The 23,090-nt window shown below is 35.7% G+C and overlaps 1 pseudogene; it reads left to right on the forward strand.

Annotated features, from left to right (window-relative positions):
- The first annotated feature begins 803 nt into the window (after window positions 1-803).
- Window positions 804-9,957, forward strand: LOC123824147 (annotated as a pseudogene).
- The last annotated feature ends 13,133 nt before the right edge of the window (window positions 9,958-23,090 follow it).

Below are 23,090 nucleotides of genomic sequence, written 5' to 3' on the forward strand. Positions count from 1 at the left end.
GATTCCTAGTCATTGCACATGCCTGGGTGGTGGGCCAGATCCCCAGTAGGGAGCATGCAAGAGGCAACCATACATTGGTGTTTCTCACACTCTCTTTCTCCTTCCTTTTCCCTCTGTCTAAAAATAAATAAATAAAATCTTTAAAAAAGAAAAAAAAAAAAACAGAAAACAGAAAACAAAGAGCAAGATGGTGAATGCAAATACAACCACATCAATACCAACCCTAAATGTGAAAGGTCTAAACACTCCACTCAAAAGGCAGATATTGTCAGAGTGGATTTAAAAAGTAAGATGAACTACATACTACTTATAAAAGACATTCAATAGATTGAAAAGTGTAAACTGAAAACACAGGTTCAGCTGCCTGCCACAACAAAAGCCAAATGCGTGAGAGCTGTGCTGGTGCAAAAGGAAATAGGTTTATTTAGATGCCACCTGGGAAAATGGTGGACTCCTATTTCAAAGACCATCTCCCCTTTCTGCTCAAGAAAGGTTCTTATAGGGATAGGAAGAGGGGGACTTTTTTTTCCATCCAGTTATCTGTCTAGCTTTTGTCACACTGGAACCCTATTCATTCCTTTTTCCAGCTTTTGGTGGCTAAGGACCAATCCATTCATCCTTCTAGCTTTTGGCACATGCAGTGTGAGAAATTGCCCCTAAGCCATTGTGACCAATGGGGAAGACTTGTACTCCCTGGCTGTGGTATCAGGGTCAGTGGAAAGGGGGTGCTTAAGACCCACTGTCATGAAACCTGGAGGTGCTGCAGCCCTCCACCTGCCTTCCAGTGTTGCACATGGAGAGAGATGGTTGGAGTCCTCCAGAGACCCCCTGAATCCCAGCTCAGCCCTTGTGCTGCTTACCCCTTGGAAGTGGCCAGCTGTGCCCTGGCTCACTTGGCTTCTGGCTGCCCACGCTCTAGCTATGGTAACAAAAGAGGAATTTTTTTTGACATAAAGTGGACTTACATTTTATATGTGAGCATTAAAAATAGAAAAGCATTAATTCTATGATATGGTTTCTAAGGAAAGGTGACTTTAGCTGATAAATTTGTTTATTTAAATATGCTTGTAATTTGTTTCTAAACATTTCTCTCCTCCTAATATTTTGTTAACCTGCTCAGTGCTTTATACATAAAAATATATGTTCAGACTTTAGAAGATGGTGGTGAGGTAGGTGGGGGTGGAGTCTATTTCACTCTGTGCCCAGCTGGATCACCTATCCAATCTTCTGAGGAACAGAGTGAACAGTCAATGGAATCACAGATTACATGAAGTTTGGAGGCCAAAAATTGTAGAGGACGTTGAAAAACAGATGGTGAGGAGATTGTGCTGGGATGGTAAGGTTCTTGGGGTCTGCGCAGGGACCTAGGCCACTTTAGCCCCAGGCCTGGTGCTTGCAGCAGGATATGGGGAGGTGAGTTAGATCACCAAGTCCCTCCCTACCAGAATAGGAAGGGCAACTCAGCACCAGGAGGGACCTAGATGCTGGAAGTCACTGGTGGGCATAAAGATGAACTGGGAGACACAGAAGAGGTACACATCCCCTGGGACTATGGATGCAGGCACCAGAGAAACTGGGGTGCCAGGTGACTCCTGGAAAAGAGAGGAGTTGGGCCCTGTCAGACCCTGACTCAGTCTCTGGACTGGTTGGAAAGTTGGGCTGTGTGAAAAGCCATGCACTTGTTAAGAACAGCAGGCAGCTGCTTTATAAGAAACTTTCAAGCAGAGGCTGGCTAGACCCAAGGGTGATTTGAGCTGTATGTGCCCAGAGATTGAGTGGCTAAGTGAAACTGTGCACCCAAGCTTGTTCTACCCTGTGTGCCCAGAGGTTGAGTGGCTGAGTAAAAGAGCACACCCAAGCCTGAGCTGCACTGCACCCCAGAGACTTAGTGGCTGATTTGAACCTGGTAGCTCATGGAGGACCTGGGCTGGAGGCTGGGCTACTGTGAATATTGTGGCCCAGACCTGGTCCCCAACTTCTCAAAACCATAGGAAGGGAAAAAAGCAAAGCCCAGCCCCCCAACTTCCGGTGGCATCCAGGAAGACCAACAGAACTTGCTGAATGGGTTTAAGTCAGCAGGAGGCTTATATTTTCTTTCCTCTATCTTTTTTTTCTTCCCCCAAGTGAGATAATAAGATGTGGAGTTATGAAAGGTCCAGAGAAAGATCCAAAGGGGGAGCACAAAGCTAACCCCCAAAACTAAAAAACTGAGACAAATGTCACTTTGCTATGCCATAAAGCTGGCATTTTATTGTTTATGTGTATTATTATTATTATTATTATTTTATTATGTTTATCACTTTTATTTTATTAGTTTTTTAATTTCTCTTCCATACATTTAGTTTTCCTCATTTTATTCTCTATTTAATTGAATTATTTGACTAGTTTTCCTTATTTTCTTTTTACTGTATTTTAATTTTCCTTCTTTCACTTCACTGATGTTCCAATAACACACTACTCTTGAATGTGTACTTTCTATTCTGGTTATCCAAATCATATATTTCTTGTCATATTGTTGTTGTTCCAGTACTATTGTAAATAATTGTTGTTCCATAGAATTGTACATACTACACAGCAACCCTCCCTGATCTTAGCCCACTTCACTTTATTACTGAGCATTATTATTATTGTGGTTAAGTCTATTTTATCTTACACTATGCCTACTTTGTATCCTCTACTCTCACTATATCTCATCATCTAACCTTGCACAAGCACTCTGTTTTCTGGATTCACTTACAATCATCCTGGCCTCTAACAAGAGTCTTATCTCTCGCCTTTCATAAAAAGTGGCTAGTTAGGTGAAATATCAGAGTTAATGCTATACTTACCCAAAGAATCTACTATCTCTTCTCTACTTACTGGCACTTTAAATCCCATAAAAGCTATCGAACTGTCTTAACCCATTTTGCCTATCCCCTACCACTGATCATATACAAGAACAGGTGGGAGCCATGAACATCAGTATACCTGCTGGAGGGGAGAACCCACCAACAAAGGAACCACCAAAAGGTAAAAATGCAAGTACAACATGACAGCCCACACAAACAGAAGAAAGGGCAAACCTAGAGTGTCCAGATAAGGAGATCAAAGAGACCACACCACTGAACCCCATAGAAGTTCACCCTACAAAGACAGCTAGTGAAGTGAAACATCAGGAAGTGCATAAACAAACAAAAAGAGCCACCTAAAATGGGGAGACTCAACAGAACCTGCAATCAAAAGGAATGGAAGACTCCCCACTAAAAGAGCTAAACTAAATGGAGGTAAGCAAACTATCAGATATAGAATTCAAAATAATGGTTATAAAGACGCTCAAGGAACTCACAGAAAACAAGGAACTGAGTGAGAACTACAATAGTATGAAAAAGAAAGTAGAAAGCATAACAAAAACCAAGAAGAAATGAACAATAAAATCTCAGAAATAAAAAAAAACACATTAGAAGGAATTACAAGCAGGCTGGATAAAGCAGAGGATCGAATTAGTGAGCTGGAAGACAAGGTAGAAAAAAACATCCAGAAAGAGCAAGGAAAGGAAAAGAGGCTCAGAAAGAATGAAGAGGTGGTAAGGGAGCTGCAAGACAACATGAAATGTAATAATATCCATATATTAAGGATACCAGAAGGAGAAGAAGAAGAACAAGGGATAAAAAACCTATTACAAAAAGTAATGATGGAAAACTTTCCTAATTTGATGAGAGGAAAAGTCACACAAATCCAGGAAACACAGAGAGTCCCAATCAAGAGGAACCCAAAGAGGCCCACTTTAAGACACATCATAATTAAAATGGCAAAATTCCAAAACAAAGAGAGAACCTTAAAAGCAGCAAGGGAGAAATAAGAAGTAACATGCAAGGGAGACCCGATAAGGCTAGCAGCTGGCTTCTCAATGGAAATGCTCCAAACCAGAAGGGAATGTCAAGGAATATATCAAGAAATGAAAAACAAAGCCCTACAACCAAGACTACACTATCCAGCAAGGTCCTTAATTAAAAGGGAAGGCCAAATAAAGAACTTCCTGCACAAAAGAAGTCTAACAGAAAACACCTCCACCAAACCAGCTCTGCACAAGATGCTAAAGGAACTGCTATAAGAAAACGAAGAAAAAGAACAACAGAGAGAGAAACACAGGTACTATGAAAAAAATGGCAATGAATAAGTACTTATCAATAACAATCTTAAATGTAAATGTATTAAATGCTCCAATCAAAAGACATAGAATAGCTGAATGGATAACTAAGCATGACCCACACATATGCTGCCTACAAGACACCCACCTCAGGACAAAAGACCTACATATACTGAAAGTGAAGAACTGGAAACAAATATTCTAAGCAAAGGGACAGGAAAAAAAGCTGCAGCTGTGGTAGCAATACTCATATCAAACAAAATAGATTTCAAAAAAAAGGGCCATTAAAAGAGACCTAGAAAATCACTTCATAATACTTAAGGGAAGAATCTATCAAGAAGACATAAACATTGTAAATATATATGCACCCAACACAGGAGCACCCAAATACATAAAGAAAATCTTGGAGGACTTCAAGAAAGATATTGACAGCAACACAATTGTAGTAGGGGATTTCAACACCCCACTGTCAAAAATGGATAGATCTTCCAAACAAAATATCAGCAAAGACATATTGAGGCACTGAACAATGTCCTAGATCAAATGAACTTAGCTGATATATATATATATATATAAAACTTTTCATCCCAGAGAAGTTAAATGCACATTCTTTTCAAATGCACATGGAACATCTTCAAAAATATACCATATGATAGGAAACAAAACAAGCCTCAACAAATTCAAGAAAATTGAAATCATATCACAAGGGACTGGGACTAGAAACCACCCTAAGGAAAAAAATCAAAAGCACTCAAACTCATGGAGATTGAATGGCATGCTGTTAAACAATGAATGGGTCAAACCAAGATTAAGGAAAAATTAAAAAGTGTCTTGAAACAAATGAAAATGAACTCACAAGAACCCAAAACTTACAGGACACAGCAAAGGCAATCCTGAGAGCAATACAGGCCTACCTAAAAAGACAGAAGCATTTCAAACAAACAACCTAGCCCTACACCTATGAGAACTTAAGGAACAACAAAGAGAGCCCAGAGCAAGTAGAAGGAAGGAAGTAACCAAGATCAGAGCAGGATTAAACAACATACAGACTAAAATCACAATTCTAAGGATCAATAAATCCAGTAGCTTGTTCTTTGAAAAGACAAACAAAATCAACAAACCTTTAAGCAGACTTATCAAGGAAAAAGAGAGAGGACACAAATAAACACATTCAGAAATGAAAGAGGAGAGATAACAACTGATACCATAGAAATACAAAGGATTGTAAGAAATTACTACAAAGAACTGTATGCCAAGAAATTTTAAAACCTAGGTGAAATGGACAAATTTCTAGAAAAATATAATCTTCCAAAACTCAATGAAGAAGAAACAGAAAGCTTGAACAGACCAATAACAGCTGATGAAATTGATGCAGTAATAAAATAACTCCCAACACACAAAAGCCCTGGACCAGATGGTTTCACAGGAGAGTTCTACAAAGCATTTAAGGAAGAGAAAATTCCTTCCTTCACAGACTATTCCAAAAAATCCAAAATGATGGAAGCCTCCCAAACTCTTTTTATGAATCTAACATCATCCTAATCATCCTAATCATCTAATTATCTGGTTATCAGATAAAGACACAACAAAGAAAGAAAACATCAGGCCAATGTTGCTGATGAATATGGATGCTAAAATCCTTGACAAAATATTGGCACACTGGAACCAGCAATACATTAAAAATATCATATACCATGACCAAGTATGATTCACCCCAGGGTGCAGAGATGGTACATTTGTCATAAATTAATAAAGGTAATACATCACATAAACAAAAGGAAAGACAAAAATCACATGATCATATCAATAAATGCAGAAAAAGCATTTGATAAGTTACAACACCCATTTATGATTAAAACACTCAGCCAAGTTGAAATAGAGGGAGCATTTCTCAACTTAATAAAGGCCATACATGAGAGACCTATAGCCAACATCATAGTAAATGGGCAAAAACTAAAAACTTTCCCACTAAGATCAGAAACAAAATAAAGTTGTCCACTTTTATCACTTCTGTTCAACATAGTATTGGAAGTGCTAGGCACAGCAAACAGACAAGAAAAGGAAATAAAAGGCATTTAAATTGGAAAAGAAGAAGCAAAACTGTCATTGTTTGCAGATGACATGATAATGTACATAGAAAATCCTATAGACTCCATCCCAAAACTGCTCGACCTAATAAATGAATTTGGCAAAACTGAAGGATATGAAGTTAATATTCAGATATCAAAGATATTTTTGTATACCAGCAATGAAATATCAGAAACAGAAATCATGAAAAAATCCCATTTGATATAGCAACAAGAAAGATAAAATACCTAATAATAAACCTCACCAAGGAGGTAAAAGACCTGTACTCAGAAAACTACACAACGCTGAAGAAAGAAATTAAGGAAGACACAAACAAATGGGAACAAATGGAAACAATCCATGTTCATGAATAGGAAGAATTAAAAAAATCAAAATGTCCATACTACCCAAAGCAATTTATAGATTCAATGCAATAATTATTAAATTATCAATGGCATATGTCACAGATATAGAACAAACTCTTCAAAAATTTATATGGAACCATAAATGACCCCTGAAACACTGCAACAACTTTGAGAAAGGAGAATAAAGTAGGAAGGATCACAGAACATGATATGAAACTATATTACATGGACACTATAATCAAAACAGTCTGGTACTGGCATAAGAACCAACACATAGATCAATGGAACAGAATAGAGTGCCCAGAAATAAATCCAAGACTCCATGGTCAATTAATGTTTGACATAGGAAGAAGAAGCAAAAAATGGAGTAAAAAATAGCCTCCTCAACAAATAGTCTTTGGAGATCTGGACAGCTACATGCAAAACTATGAAACTCAGCCACCAACTTACACCATAAACAAAAATAAACTCAAGGTAGACAAAAGATTAAATATAAGTCATCGCACCATAAAGTCCTAGAGGAGAACATAGGCAAGAAAATCTCAGATATTCCAAGCAGTGATATTTTCACCAATATGTTCCCTAGAGCAAGGGACATAAAAGAAAGAATAAACAAATGGGATCTCATCAAAATAAAAAAGCTTCTGTGCTCAGCTAAAGAAAACATTAGCAAAATGAAAGGAATCCAACTGTATATGAAAATATATTTGCCAATGATACCTCAGACAAGAGTTTGATCTCAAATGTATATAAAAAACAAACAGGACTCCACTCTAAGAAGACAAACAACCCAAATTAAAAAAAAAAAATGGACAAAGGACCTGAACAGACACTTCTCCAAAGAGGACATACAGAGGGTCCAGAGACATATGAAAAGATGCTCAGTATCGCTAGCCATCAGAGAGATGCAAATTAAAACCACAATGAGATATCATTTTGCACTGTCTGAATGACCATCATAAACAAAGCAACAAATAACAAGTGTTGAAGAGGTTGTGGAGAAAAGGGAACCCTAGTGGCACTGTTGGTGGGATTGCAGACTATTGCAACCACTATGTAAAACAGTATGGAATTTCTTCAGAAAACTAAAAATTAAACTGCCTTTTGACTGAGCAGTTCCACTGCTAGGATTATATCCTAAGAACCCTGAAACACCAATCCAAAAGAACCTTTGCATCCCAATGTGATAGCAGCACAATTTACAATAGTCAAGTACTGAAAGCAACCTAAGTGCTCATCAGTAAATGAATTGTTCAAAAACTATGGTACATTTACACAATGGAATTCTATTCAGCAGAAAGAAAGAAGGGGCTCCTACCCTTTGCCATAGCATGGATGGAACTGGAGAGCATTATGCTAAGTGAAATAAACCAGGGGGTGAAAGACAAATATCATATGATCTCACCTTTAACTTGAACCTAATCAACAAAAGAAAAGAGCAAGCAAAATACAACCAAAGACATTAAAATTAAGGACAAACTGACAGTAACCAGAGGGGAGAGAGGAGGGGATAATTGGGGGAAAAGGGTGAAGGGTTTGCAGGAACAACTATAAAGGACACATGGACAAAAACAAGGGGGGCTGGAATGAGAGGAGGGAGGTGGGGATGGCCAGGGTGGTGGGAAGAGGTGGGGGGAAAAGGGCACACAACTGAACTTGAACAATAATAAAATTCACGAGTATTTAATAAAAAATATATACATGTTGAAATAAATTATTATTAGTTGCTCTAAAAATATGGAATAGATATATCAAAGTTTATGTACACAGATTTTGTTGTCAATCCAAACAGACATAATATTATTATGCCAACAATATAGATATACTGTATAAAATATGATACTTCAGTAAAAAAGAGTCATATTTTCATAGTTATTAAGTAACCAATTCAGTAGGAAGATATAATATTTATAAAAGTATACATATCCAACAGAGTCTTAAACTACATAAAATAGAAACTGATGGAATTTAATTGGAGATTTCAACTCGTTCTTTTTAAAAAATATTTTATTTATTTATTTTTAAACAGAGGGGGAAAGAGAAAGAGGAAGAGAAACATCAATGTGTGGTTGCCTATCACATGCCCCCTACTGGGCATCTGGCCAGCAACCTAGTCATGTGCCCTGACTGGTAATAGAACCTGTGACCCTTTGGTTCATAGGCCAATACTCAGTCCACTGAGCCACACCATCCAGGGCTCCTTCTTCTTAACAATTGACAAAATAACTAGAAGTACAATCAGCAAGAAGAAGAAATATGTATTATCAATCAACTTGACCTAATTGACATATAAATACTACCAGAAAGTAATGAGGTAAGACGGCAGCCACCAAGAGCAAACCCAGCGTGGAAGCTAGGCTATTCAAATAAAGAGATATAAAGAACCCAAAAAGATGCCAACTGCCAGCTAAGCAGCTTGACTCAACAGAGGAGGTGGAGGAGGAAGAAGATAGAGACCAACGATATCCAAGCTCTTGTTTTCAATGGTAAGTGGAAAAATAAGGAACGGAGTCTCATCTTTTCCTCCCAGGAAATACATTTCACAGCAAGGCATTGAATGCAAAACTTAAGAATGCTGATGCTTCATTCTAAAACATATCCTAAATGGGTCATAAAAATAAGTTGTTTGTGATGAATGGGTTTTGTAAAATGAAAAACTGCAGTAAATGTATGTATTTTGAAGTCAGGAAGAAATAGAATCTGTATATGTGGCTTTAAATTTCACCTTATGGGCCATCTACAAAATTACTACTTCAAAATATTTTTATATACTCACCCAAGTAAAGATAACTGGAAGTGTTTGAAAGGCTCTCAGGCCTCTTTTGTTTTTTGCCCTTGCTTTTGATGAATTACACATTATGTTTTTTTAGAAAAATCCTTAGTTCAGATCTTTAGCATACTAGGTATCATCCCAAAAGCCAATCTTTTGTGGACCATGTTCTCACTTTCACAGGTTTGGATAATTGTAAATGGTTTCAGAACTCTGAGATCATAGAAGATGCTGTTCTTGTAGAATAGGACCTCATTTTGTCTTAAAATTTCATAAAGATTTTCCACTGAAGATTTTGAAGAACAACTTTATATGAAGATCCTCACTACCAGTCACCAAACATGCATTGGTGGGTCATAAAATCCATCACAGCTACAAAATACAAAGAGAAACAGCAACTTAAAGTGGCACTGACACTAAGAAAGAATGAACCAAAGGCTATTCTTCCACATGATCAGACTGCACATGTTTTTGTTACACCTACTGTTAAAGAAACCAATAGAAATACAGTGGGTAAAACCAGAGCCACAAGTAGATCTGAAAGCAAGAAAGAAAAGTGTTTACAAATGACAAATAAAAAAAATGAAATGAAGGTAAATAGTGGGAATCCACAATACATCAATGAATAACTATTTTTCAGTTATTTTATATTTATTTTGCATTTAATGTGTAATATGTTTATTATCCTGCACTATCATATATCTAATTATTGTGGTATTTAAAAGAAAGAAAAAATTCAAATTGTGAGGTTTCATTGGTATCTGTATTTTTCTAGGTAAGATATCACCAAACTCAAATAAATTAAATTAAATTAAATTAAATTAAATTAAACTCACCATTCAACAGCTGTAGAATATACATTCATTCAAGCACTCATGGAACATTCTCCAGAATAGATCATATGCTAAGATAAAACACAAGTCTCAATATATTTATAATTATTCAAATCATATAAAGTATGTTCTTGGATCACAAAGAAACTAAATTAGAATTTAAAAATAGATTGGAATCTAAGATATCCCAAAATATCTGGACATTAAAGAAAATACTTCCGAATAATCCATAGCAAAAAAGAAATTATAAGGGAATTCAGAAAATATTATCAGCTGACTAAAAGAAAGGCCACATACCAAATTTATGGAGTATTTATAACTTTGAAATCACTGTATCAGAAAGAAAAAGTATTAAAGAAACAATTAAAGATTACAGAATAAGCAACTAAAATAGAAGCAAGAAGAAAATGAAAGAAATAATGGAAATTAAAACATGGGTCCATCAAATAGAGAGAAAAATAGAGAAAAATTAATAAAATCAAAATTTGGTTCTCTGAAAATATAAGCGAAACTGACCAACTTTTAGGTAGAATAAACTGTAGCAATACAATAAAATATCAAAATACCAGAATTAAAAATTAAAGATTCACAGATAGAGATCAGGCTAATAGCTCTGGAGGTGAGGATTGGGGGAGTGGAGTGATCAAAAATGAAAAAGTCCTCATGGACACAAAAACAATGAAGTGGTTGCTGAGAAAAGGTGAGTGGGTGGAGGTAGAAGAGTGTATGAGGGAGATAGATGGTAATGGGAAAAATGTAAGAAAATAAATAAAAAGTCACTTTGGACCAAAGAAATAATTAAAGAGAAGATTTCCATACTGACTATGTAATTAAAATGGGAATACTATGAAAATTGAAGAAAATAAATTAAATAACTTTGATGACATAGAAAAATTCCTTAAAGAAAACAAATGACCAAAAGCAATTCAAGAAGACATAGAAAACATGAACAAACTATATAACATACTCAGAAATAGAATTATTTATTGAAAATTTTCCCCAAAGAAAATCACTGATGGCTTAATGGTACAGTAGAAATAAGACCCAATCACCAAGCACTTTCAAAAAAGAAAAAGAAAAATGGATTGAACCTTTTCCAAATAATTCATTTTGAGGCCAGTATTTATTACCTTAATGTCATCACCAAATATATTGCAAGCATATAAATATGTCTAATGCCCCTTATGAACATAGCTGCAAATATCCTTAAAAATGTTAGTATAACTCATCCCATAACATATAATAGACATTAGCACTATGACCAAGTCAAGTGACAGACTGATTTAATATCTGAAATCATTTCATGTAATATACCATATTAATAGAACAATGGACAAACATCATATCTGAGTAGATGCAGATAAAGCATTTCTCAATAACACACTTCTTGATAAACTAGTAGTAGAAGGAATTTCCTCCACCTGATAAAAGGCATTTATGAAAAAAACAACAGCTATCATTAAACTTAATGGTGAGAATGTTGATTGTTTTATCCATAAGATCAGAAATAAAGAGGGAAATTCTCTTTCATTACTTTGATCTAACATTTTACTGGAGATATCTGCCAGTGAAATAAGGCAAGAGAGAGAAAGAGCAGACAGATTGAAATGAAGAGAAACTTTATTTGCAAGTGACAGAATCTTATAGGTAGATAATCCCAACGAATTAAAAACCAAACCAACCAAAATAAGCAAAACCACATGCTATAAAATAGAGTTACAAAAGTCACATGTATTTTGAAATAATAGCAACAATTAATTGGGAAACAAAAGTAAGAAAATAATTCCATCATAATAGAGTTGAAAAGATAAACTTCTTAGAAATAAAATTTAACAAAATTAGTTCAAGGCTTGTAAGCTGAAAACAAGAAAATATTGATAGGGCAGATTTTTAAAGATCTAAATAACAATCAGTAGGTTGAAGGATATAAAAGATAAACTGTCAATATAGAAATTCTTCCCCACAGTGATCTAAAATCCAGTGCAATTCTCATCAAAATGCCAATAGGCTTTTCTTTTCAGTAGAAATTGATAAACTGATCCTCAAAGACAGATGGAAATGTAAAGGACTTAAAAACACAACAACAAATTTGAAAAAGAACAAAGTTGAAATACTTAACTTTCTTATTTCATTGTCACTCTAGAGGCAGAATCATCAGACAGTTAGATATTGGGACAAGGTTTGGCAAATAAACAATAAAACAAAATTGAGAATCCATAAATAAACTTTTATATTTATATTAAACTAATTTTTTATAAATGCTCCAAGAAAATTCAAAGAAGATAGGATAGATTTTTCTACAAAATTGTACTGGGAAATGAAAGAAAAAAAACTGAGACTGCTACCCTCACAATATATGTAGAAATTAACACAAAATAGCAATGCTAAAACTATAAAACTTCTGGAATGAAAGATGGAGCTTTTCTTTTATTTTTCATTCTAGAAGCTTTATAATTCTATATTTGGAAAGGGACATGTATTCAGGATATACATGCAAAACATTTACAGGTTAATACTAAGAAAAGAACACAAATATTAAAATGGGTAAGATAATTTATTAGACATTTTTCAAGAAGATAGTGACTAATACAAAAAAAGGTGCTTAACGTAATTAGTGATAGTGGAAATGAAAATGAACACCTCTTTGAAATGTTATTTCACTCTTCCTAGAGGGGCTGCAATGAAATGACAGACATTAAGTATTGGCTACATGTGTGGGAATTAGAATTCTCATGCATTTCTGAAAAGAATGTAAAAATGGTAAAGCCATTATTCAAAACAGTTTGGCAGTTTCTCAGAAAATCAAACAAACTTACCAAACAATATACCAATTCCATTTCTAGGGTCAAAGAAAATCAGAACATATAAACACATAAAGATATGCAGGTAAATATTCATAGTATTTTTTGTAATAGCAAGAAAATCCTGTCAGTCAACTGATAAATGGAAAACAAAATGCAGTTTATCCCCACAATGGAATAATATTCAGCAATAGAAAAAGGATCTAACTGCTGATACATGACACAATATGGATGAATCCAAACACATTATGCTAAGTGAAAAGAGCCAGATTTATAAGGCTACATTATATGGTTCAATTCATATCATATGTCCATTAAAGGCAAATTATACAGCCAGAAACAGATGATTTATTGTATTGAGTGAGATGTGGGAGTGGGGATTAACTGAAAATTAGTCAAGGAGACTTTCTGAGGAGTTAGAATGTTCTCAAACTGGATTATGGTAATTGCACAATTCTATAAATTTAGTAAGAAAATATTGTACACTCACAGCATGTGAATTTAATAATATGTAAATTATTAAGTATCTTATAAAACAAAAAGTTACAGTGAACTGCTGCAAAAGAAAGATTGGAGAGAATATGGAACTATGTAGTGAGACCAACTAACCAAAGGAGAAAACTGAGGATTAGTTGCCAAAACTGTGGCATTCTTATCACTGATAATATTTTTGAACCCAATATCAACATAATACACACATATATAATTTTCTAAATCATGGCATTGTTTTAGAACAAGACTGCTATTGTTTAAGTGTGTGTTTCCTTCCAAAATTCATATGTTGAAATCCAAACTTGCAGGTGATGGTATTTGGAGATGGGGCTTTTGGGAGGTGATCATAGAGCCTTATAAAAGGTCTGAGAGACCTGGGTTTTGGGCCCAGGCTTTTAAGTGGAAGGCAGGCAGACACTTGCACTTTTTTTCTTGACCCTGCTGGCCCAGTCAGGAGCTGCCTGGCAGAGACCTGTACCGTGTTGGGTCACTTACCTTCCTGGAGGTGGACGGAAGGGACACTTGCACTGCACCACACAGCAAGGGTCCTGAACCACGCTTCTCCTCAGCGCACAGACGCTTCGGCAGAACACTCGCTGGCCCTCGGGGCACGGAACAGCCTTGAGTGCCCCAGGACCTCATGGATGGAGCCCTTGCTGGACCAGCTGCAGTGATCTGGCAGCAGGTTCTGGGTCCCGGGAGAGGAAAAAAGCTGCGGCGAGACAGTGGAAATGCTGGCCCAACGAGTGTGCATTCCAGGGAGGAGACAGTCTAAAGCTAGACAGCTGGAGACCCATTTGGGTAACTGCCCTGGGTCACAGAGGAGAGATGAGAATAGAGTGGGGTGTCTAGACACTGACTCTGGTTCTGGGGGTGGCTACATTCTTTTTGTATTTTACAGAAGAGATTGGCCTGAAGCAGGGAAGTCTCTAACTCCCCCCGCCCCCCACACAATGGGCAATCTTTTAATAAACACTTTTTTCCTTCCTCACCAATCTCTATTTTATGTCTGTGTGTAGCAGCAGGCAGCCAAATCCCACTTTGTTAGGTAACATTTGCATCATATTCCACCTCACATTTTCATGCCAGTTAGCTGAAATCAAAATGTGCCACATTCTTGCTTGCTCCAGGTCTTTATAGTTATTTACTCCGTCTGAAACATACACTTCCTTATCCCATTCAACATCTTCTCCCCTATTTCAGCTACTTTACCTGGTTAATTCCCAGCCATTCGTTCAGGCTTATCATAGATATGTTTTCTGGAAAGCCATTCTTGAAGTTCTTCAGAATAAAATCTTCTGCTATGAACCGCCATTGTATTATTAACTGCTGGGCTAATCAGACCTCCAAAGCACTGTACATACTAAATTTTCAAAATTATTTAATAGTAAATGAATAAATGAGTGAACTTTGAATATAGTTTGAATATTTCAGTTGAGCAGATTTTAACATTAAACCCTGTGAAACTTGGCATATTGGTTAAAGTATGTGCACATTTCCCAGCTTTGGCCAACTTTCTGTGATTAAAACCATAAATTAAAGAAGCAACTAGCTAACACTTGTCAACATTCAATCAACTTCCCCAAGTGATTGTTTAATTTTCTTCTCAAATAAATTTTCTTTTTCCATACTACCTTTGGTAATAGACTGAGTAAATACATGAAACTTGAACTGAATTCTATAGGATATTTAGACTCTTAATATGGAAAATCACTTTTAAGTTTAGAAATTTACAATCTTATTTCATTTGTATTAATATCTTTGCACTTGTGAATGAAATAATTACAACAACCTAATTTTGTCATTGGTAGATAAAATAGTTGTCTTAATGTTATCTATTAATAATTTACAATAGTATTATAGAGAACTAGGAGTTGGTATTAAGAGTAGTTTTCTTTGCTAATAAATATGTTCTGAAGGGCAAGTCGTCAAATGACTTTTTAAGCCTAGGAATAACTTATTATCTTAATGTGCTCTACTTTTCATAACTAAGGTATTTAAGAATGCAAGAATGAATATATCTAAAAATGCATTAGGGTGAGTCCTGACTAATGAGCTCTTCTATGTGCAAAAAAAAGATTTTATTATAATTACATAGCAAATAAATCTTATATATTAATATAAAATATATGTCATTAAAATCTGAGAATTATATGTATTTCTACTAGTAGTGATTAAATCATGGATTGTACTAGAGCAGATTTTTCCATTAAGAAATCTTTGATTTTATTTGTTTTGTGTATTTACATAAAAATAGCTCTTTCCTCTATCAAAAATAAACAATGCTGAAAGGGCACACTAACAGTTTTATTAAGGTCAAGAAGAGAAACAAATAATACTTTTATGTATTCTATTTATATGTGATATATGTATATGTGTCTTTATATACATGTGTGTATATCTATGTAACATATGCATACACTCATCAGTGAGAACAATGCAAAAGTAATCTTAAATATTAGTTTAGGCTTGGAACATACAAGCAAATGGAGGAATATTCTGCTAACTTTACTGGATGCTGAGTGAGAAGTTGATGATGAAGATGCCTATTAAGAATGGAGTTAGCCCTGGCTGGCATAGCTCAGTGGATTGAGTGTGGGCTGCGAACCAAAATGTCGCAGGTTCGATTCCTAGTCAGGGCACATGCTTGGGTTGCAGGCCACGGCCTCCAGCAACAGCACATTGATGTTTCTCTCTCTATCCCTCTCTTTCTCCCTCCCTTCCCTCTCTAAAAATAAAATAAGTAAAATCTTAAAAAAACAACAACCAAGAACTCTGTTTTTTTAAAAAAAAGAATGGAATTATACTTTCTTAAAATTAATGTATTGAAGTCTTAGCCTCCAGTACCTCAGAATAAGACCTTATTTGGAAATAAAGTCATTGCAGATGGAACTGGTTAAGATGAGTTCACATTGGAGGACACAGAAAGAAAGAAGACAACATGAGGACACACTGCACATGCCATGTACAAGCTAGGGATGACAAAAATTGCCAGAAAACCTCTGGAAGCTAGAAGAGAGGGATAGAGTGGATTTTGTCTTACAATCCCCAGAATGGAGTAACTCTGCCAACATATTAATTTCAGACTTCTGTGAGAGAATAAATTTCTGTTGTTCAAGCTAACTAGTTTGTGGTACATTTTAAAGCAGCCTGAGAAAATGAATACAATGTCTTAATACTGTGTTGTTTTGTATGAATTATAACAGGCTAATGAAGACTTAGTTGACTTGAGCTCTAAGTTCATTAGTCAAAGGTGCATTAACTCAAGGATAACCAGGGTGTGATTAGCTTGACCAGCATGCATGCACTGGTGTGAGGTGTGCAGCAGTCTTCTGCATGTGTCAATGACAATGGTCATCTGTGCTTGCTCTCTCTCTTCCAATTATGGGTTATTGTTATTTTTTGCCTTTGGGTATGTTTGTAATTTTTTCTTAATAGTACATGGTATAATTGGTAGCGGGCACTGCTTAAATAGGACTTTAGCAATGTGGTGGTAAGGTGTGGGGGAAGCATTGTGCAGTCCTATGATTAAGTTTCAGAATTTTAGCAAACCTATGAACTGTGGACTGTGAACTTCAGAACTGTTGCTCAGTTTTTTCTCTTCCCCTTACCTAGGATAGGATGGCCCAAATGGGCTGGAGATGGTATTTTCCTTCTCCCACATGAAAGGCTAGAATGGGCTGGATTTTGATAGCTCCCTTCCCACATGTGTGTTATGCTCTCATAATACCCCAGCAACAGGTTAGCTCTGATTAACTAGTTTCTCCTAAAGGCAACCCCTGTTAAGAAAAATAATACTCTAGCCTATTTCACAGGGGCTTCCCTGCCTTGTTTCCCACTGGAAGTATCAGGGGATTTTTTTTGGGGGGTGGTAATATTTTCTGTGAAAACCTGATTAAGCTCTTAGAAGTAAATCTCACGATATTGTGGGAGCTCATCTATGACTGCGTTCCCTGGAGTTTTAATTCTCAACGTTTTCCACCTCAAGATTCCGGCAATTCACAAATTACAATACAGGTTTTCCTGGCCTGCAGTGGTTCCTGTGGAAGTTTATATTTATTTCCAATAAACAGTAATTCCCTTTATCCTCCAGTAGCTCTCCAATCCTGGGGCCAGTGGTTTGTCCTGTGTCCTCTCTTCTCTTAAGAATCCAAGAAGAGTTGTTGATTTTTCCTTCCTTTTTATCCCCTACTTGTTATTAGGATAGAGTGGTAACTTCCAAGCTTCTTATGTGTGAAATTGGAAACCATAGCCCATTTATTTAGTTTTTGAATACTTCTAAGCTTCTTATAAAATGAGAGGCCTGTGTTTAATTTTGTATTTTATAATTGTGGATGGTAAAGAAAAATCACAGTTTAATATTTAGACTTATAAATTTGTGTCTAGAATATATTCAACTGCATGAAAATTAATTACAAATATTTTAATTATTTTTCTGAAAAACATCATACATTTATTAGCATAAAAATCATCATAATTCTATCATTATTTCTAGTTATCAATTTTAGCCCAATTTTAATGAGATGCTTTTAGTTATATAAACATCTTTCTACTCTTTAAAAGTAACAATTAAAATTAAAATATGTGATCAAAATACAATCAAAATTGTAAATGAAATAGAATAAAAATAAAGCCACAGCATATGGAATTGTGTGTTTCCACTGGATGTTGTTAAAAAAATGCAATCATAATGGGTATAGTTCTCTGTTTTTCTTCTCCTTTTTCAATACTTCAAACCAGAACACAAAATTATACTAATTTAATAAATAAAATGCTAATAATGGAAATAAACATTGAATGAATATATTAAGACAGACTTTAAACTAGTAGTATTTATAATCTCATCTATTTCCAAATACTTATATAATATACCATCTTTTACATATCTTCTTAACATTCTGTAATTTCTTACAATTCAAAAATTTGGAAGGAAAATGTCAATATTTCAAATTCTTTTCTACTAATATTACTTGTTTATGAGGATATAAAATATATCTTGTTTTATTTAATTTGGGGATCACAACTTTGTGAAGGAGAAGCAAGTGCAGGGAAATTACATGGCTTACCCAATTTTCAAACCTAGAAGGGCAAGTCGGACTGGAGTTGAGATTTCCTTATACCAACACTGCCCTCAGTCTGTGCCACATTTAATCTTCATATACAGAGTGTCCTGGTGGCAGAATCAGAAGCAGAGCAAAGGCAAATACATCTGGTGGTTTCATCATGACACAGACACTGCCAAAGCAGTTCTGAATAGCTTTTAGTGCTCAGTGTAGCAGTACACACAACTATTACCAAGCAGTAGCAGGGAAATTTTAATTAAAATGCATATAAATAAAAAATTATCCAAGAAAAGACAACATATTCCAGCTATGTAACACAATTCACTGCTTTCCAGATCACACTGCTATGCCTTTCTTTTTATTTAGTAAACTGTTTTCACATTAGTGTATCTTAAAATAATGGAAGTTACTATATATCACAGCACAAATAAGCTACTACGTAGATTCACAGAGCTGTTTTAAGGACCTGATTGCTGAGATGATCAGTGCTGTTCTGGGATATTTTTGGAAGTATTAGGGATGCTTTTTGTGAAATACCACTTCCTTGTAGAAGGTTTTCTTGATCCCCATACACAAAGTTAATCTATAATCCCCTTCTTCCCCAAACCACTACAACAGATGTGCAGACTTTGCAGATGTTTTTGTTATAACTTCTGAACTTTTAGTAGGGCACATCTCTATCCTAACCCCCATTCTTACTCCATTCTACTTCAAAGTAGGTTAAGAGTAAGTCTTTAAATTATGGAAGTACTATAGTCAACTTTTCCTTTCAAATGGTCTCTTGTATGACTTTTTTTTTTTTACAGGAAGCTGTAGAAATGGGAAGGTTTCAGGGTGCCCCAGCTAAGAAGTCTCAGGATACTGCACTCCTCTCTCTCTTTCTTTCTCAATCCCTTGCTCTCCTGTCTCATTGTCTGTAGACACTTCCTTTCTTGAGACATAATAAGCACAGAAGATGGGGCCTGTGTGCCATCCTTCTGTCCTAATGGTCCAGGGTAGGGATTGAAATGCACCACTGTATAAAGAAAGCAAATCTTCCTGGCTCTCCTGTGTTTGCATTTTCTTTCTGCATAGAATGTTCTTTCTAGGCAGGCATTTTCTTATGATCATTGTTTTGAAATATAAAGAAAGGGCTGAAGTACAATTGTGTGCTTTTTAAAAGTTAGCAAAAGGAAACTATTTGGCTTGCTTTGCTCTTGGTCCTAATATGATCACTATTCTCACAGAAAAATATTCTGTGTTCCAATGTCAATCACCATGAGTGTGTTTTTGAGATTTTAGACAAAATGATATTAGTCAATAAAGCTCAAGTAGACACTATTTGTTTTATTTTTTCTTAATCCCCACCTCAGCATATGCTTTATTGTTTTGAGAGAGAGAAAGAAGAACGGGCTGGGGAGAGAGAGAGATTGATCAATTGCTTCCCATATGTGCCCCAACTGAGGGATCAAACCCACAACCTAGCTATATGCGCTAACCGGGAATCGAACCCTCAACCTTTTTGTCCACAAGATGGCACTCCAACCACCTGAACCACTCAGCCAGGGTTGGTTTTCTTAACTTTGTCATGTGTATATGCTGTGTGTGTGTAAATATGTAGCCTACAAATATAGGATTTAGAGTTTTAGAAATCTGGCTCCATTTTTTTCACACCCTAAACAATCTAATTTTGAGTCATTATTTTGATTGCTCAGATGTTTACCTTTTCCATGAACTAAATGCCTAGAAGGTACATATCATATATTATCTTCTTTTTGTGGATATCTACATGTCTGCCAGATACTTAATTCTTACTGAATGAAAATTCTGAAGACTGACTGAACTACTGAATAAACTACTGAATGAACAAAAAATGGATATGATTGTAACCTGACTAGTTCAATGTCAGAATTTATGTTACTCTCTGTGGGTGCTGAGAAAAATTAGAAAGCTTCTACAAAGTCATTGGAATTGTGTATATGTGCTATATTTTAAAGATTACTGCTAAACAAAGATCAAGTTAATGTTTGTATTTCCCCAGGGGAAAAAAATTGAATCTCAAAGACAGGTTGTTGCCTCTGAGGTAGTAGATGGTTTTTAATTGGCAAAGAGGAGAAAAAGAGCAAGAAATTTAATCTTTACCCTGTTTCCAAGCTAAATTGTCTTACCCTCTTAGATTATTGATCATACTGTTCACACAAGGAAAAGGACAAAAGTAATGCCCAGCACTGCTTCCCTCTCCCTGACAGTCCGTGTGTCAGGGGCATACGTCTGTGCATCCTCACTGTTGAGGGATGATATTGAGCTCATTCTCTCCAAACACAGCAAGGCCTAGAAATTGTCCTTCCTCACTTTGGTAACTCAGGCTCTGTTCAGAACAGCCCTGCAGTGATGGTGTTTACACTGCAAAGAATCATCAGAATGATGTCAGCCTTCAAGAGGTGGCTGCAGGCTGATTTTAAAAGGAAAGCTGTCTATGAGTCTGAAAATGCATCCTATCTGAATTGTGAAATGTTGGTGTTACATTTGGCATAATGGGTTTCATATATTTTTTAAAATATGGTGATTACCTCTAGTCATTTCATTTTTATTCACATTTAAGTGTATGAAGTCATTCTAAGAGGTATAGTTTTCCCAAAGTATTATAAAATCAGGTAATCCATTTTTTTAAAAAAAGCACAATGACAACCACATATTATGTTATTTAATTATCATGCTAATAGATGTTGATTTAAATATTAAAGAGATTACAGAATTTTAAAATAAGTGTGCATTTTTTAAAATTATTAAATGTATTGGTATTAATTTATAATTTGTAAAACCACCTGGCAGTTGCTATTCAGAATTCTATTTTTTTGTAATGAATATAAAAGGACTAATGTCAGTGGAGCAAATTCATTCTTCACACTCCAGGAAGACAAGGTACTGAGGTGATGGAACTTAATCACAGTTTTGCAGAGCAAGAGTCTCATTCTCAATCCCGACCCCTCTGGCAGTAGTAGAGTGGTAAAGGTGACATGATTACTCTTCTCAATGTCTCTCAGTATCCCATTTCACACCATACTGTGTCCACCTTTTTGGGTTTCTTTATTATTGGCCTTTGGAAAACTGAGTTTGATATGCATCATTTCATATCTGAGAGAGATCTCTCACTTACTTTTCTTCAGATGATGTCTTGAGTAGACAGAGCAGAAAAGGACATCAACCTGGTGAGCATTTGACCTGTGGTATTAAAAATCTGCTGCTTGACACACTTTAAATAAAATGCTTGGCAAATCATATTTAAGCCATGTGTTTTATAAAATATAATATAATAAAGTATTCATTTCTCCTTCCACTTTTGTGTATCAGGGAAACACTTTCCATACATTCATTAATTGACGGATTGTATTAAAATGTGTGAAGATAAAGCAAAAGCCTTTATCAAAGAGAATATGAAAGTCTACTATGAAGTTACTTTTTTCAAGGTCAATCTGTATATACTATTTATGGATTATGTTTTCTACCAAACCTTAATGAATCAGAATAGACACTGCATCTGTTCTCACATTTTTTAAAGTTATAAATAACAGGTGTCTAAGAAATTGATGCTTTTTTGTCACTTTGTTATATTATATTCAATAATACATTCAAGCTCTCCTCTAGAAAAAATGAATGTGGAAGAGCAAAGGATCATTAGGAAGAGTGAACCTAATTTAGAATGGCTTTATTCAGCAGATTGAATGTAGTGAGATGTTAGCGTTTTTAAAAAATTTTGAAATTTAATAATTTCTCTTATGGTTTATTTTTTAATAATGTATACATTGATATTTATGTTTTATAGGGTATATTTTTATTTATTTTGGAGAAATTGTATTTATTTATTTAAAAAAATGACCTTGTACTAAGTAACATAAGGTGAATATTGAAAGGGTCAGGCCAGATCCCCAACCCCCAGACTGCTAATAACCCAGTCAGGCCAGTTTCCAACCCTCTCCACTGTCTCTGACTTAATTGTCCTGACTTGCTTGGTAGCCCCCTTAATTGAAACTCTCTCCCACCTCCCACAATAGACACCTTGTGCCAGACACAATAGCCGGTGGTCAGACTGACCTTCCTGTACCTGGGAACAGACCACCCTTTACCTAACCCATTGTCTGGACTCACATCCTGGAATCCTGAGGCACTGGCTCAGAAGAACAAGAGACTAACCCCTCCCTATCCCCTCACAAACCCCTCACTTTTTCTTTTTATTTTTTTAACATTTTTTATTGTTGTTCAAGTATAGATTTTTGCCTTTTCACCTCAGTCCTCCCCACCACCCCAGCCCTCTCTACCTCCCTCCCTTGTTTTCACCCCCCTTGTTATTCTCCATGTATCCTTTATAGTTTTTCCTGCAAACCCTTCACCCTTTTCTCCTATAATCCCCTCCCCTCTCCCCTCTAGTTACTGGCAGTCTGGTCTCTATTTCAGTATCATTTGTTATATTTTGCTTGCTTGTTTGTTGTGTTGGTTAGGTTCCTGTCAAAGGTGAGGTCATATGGTATTTGTCTTTTAAAAATCCCACTCTTGCCTTCCACCAGTGCTGAAGTCGACCCAGACTCAGCTAGTCTCT

Source organism: Phyllostomus hastatus, unplaced genomic scaffold (genome assembly GCF_019186645.2).
Source record: "Phyllostomus hastatus isolate PE091 unplaced genomic scaffold, TTU_PhHast_1.1 phas_contig_118, whole genome shotgun sequence".
NCBI lineage: Eukaryota > Metazoa > Chordata > Mammalia > Chiroptera > Phyllostomidae > Phyllostomus > Phyllostomus hastatus.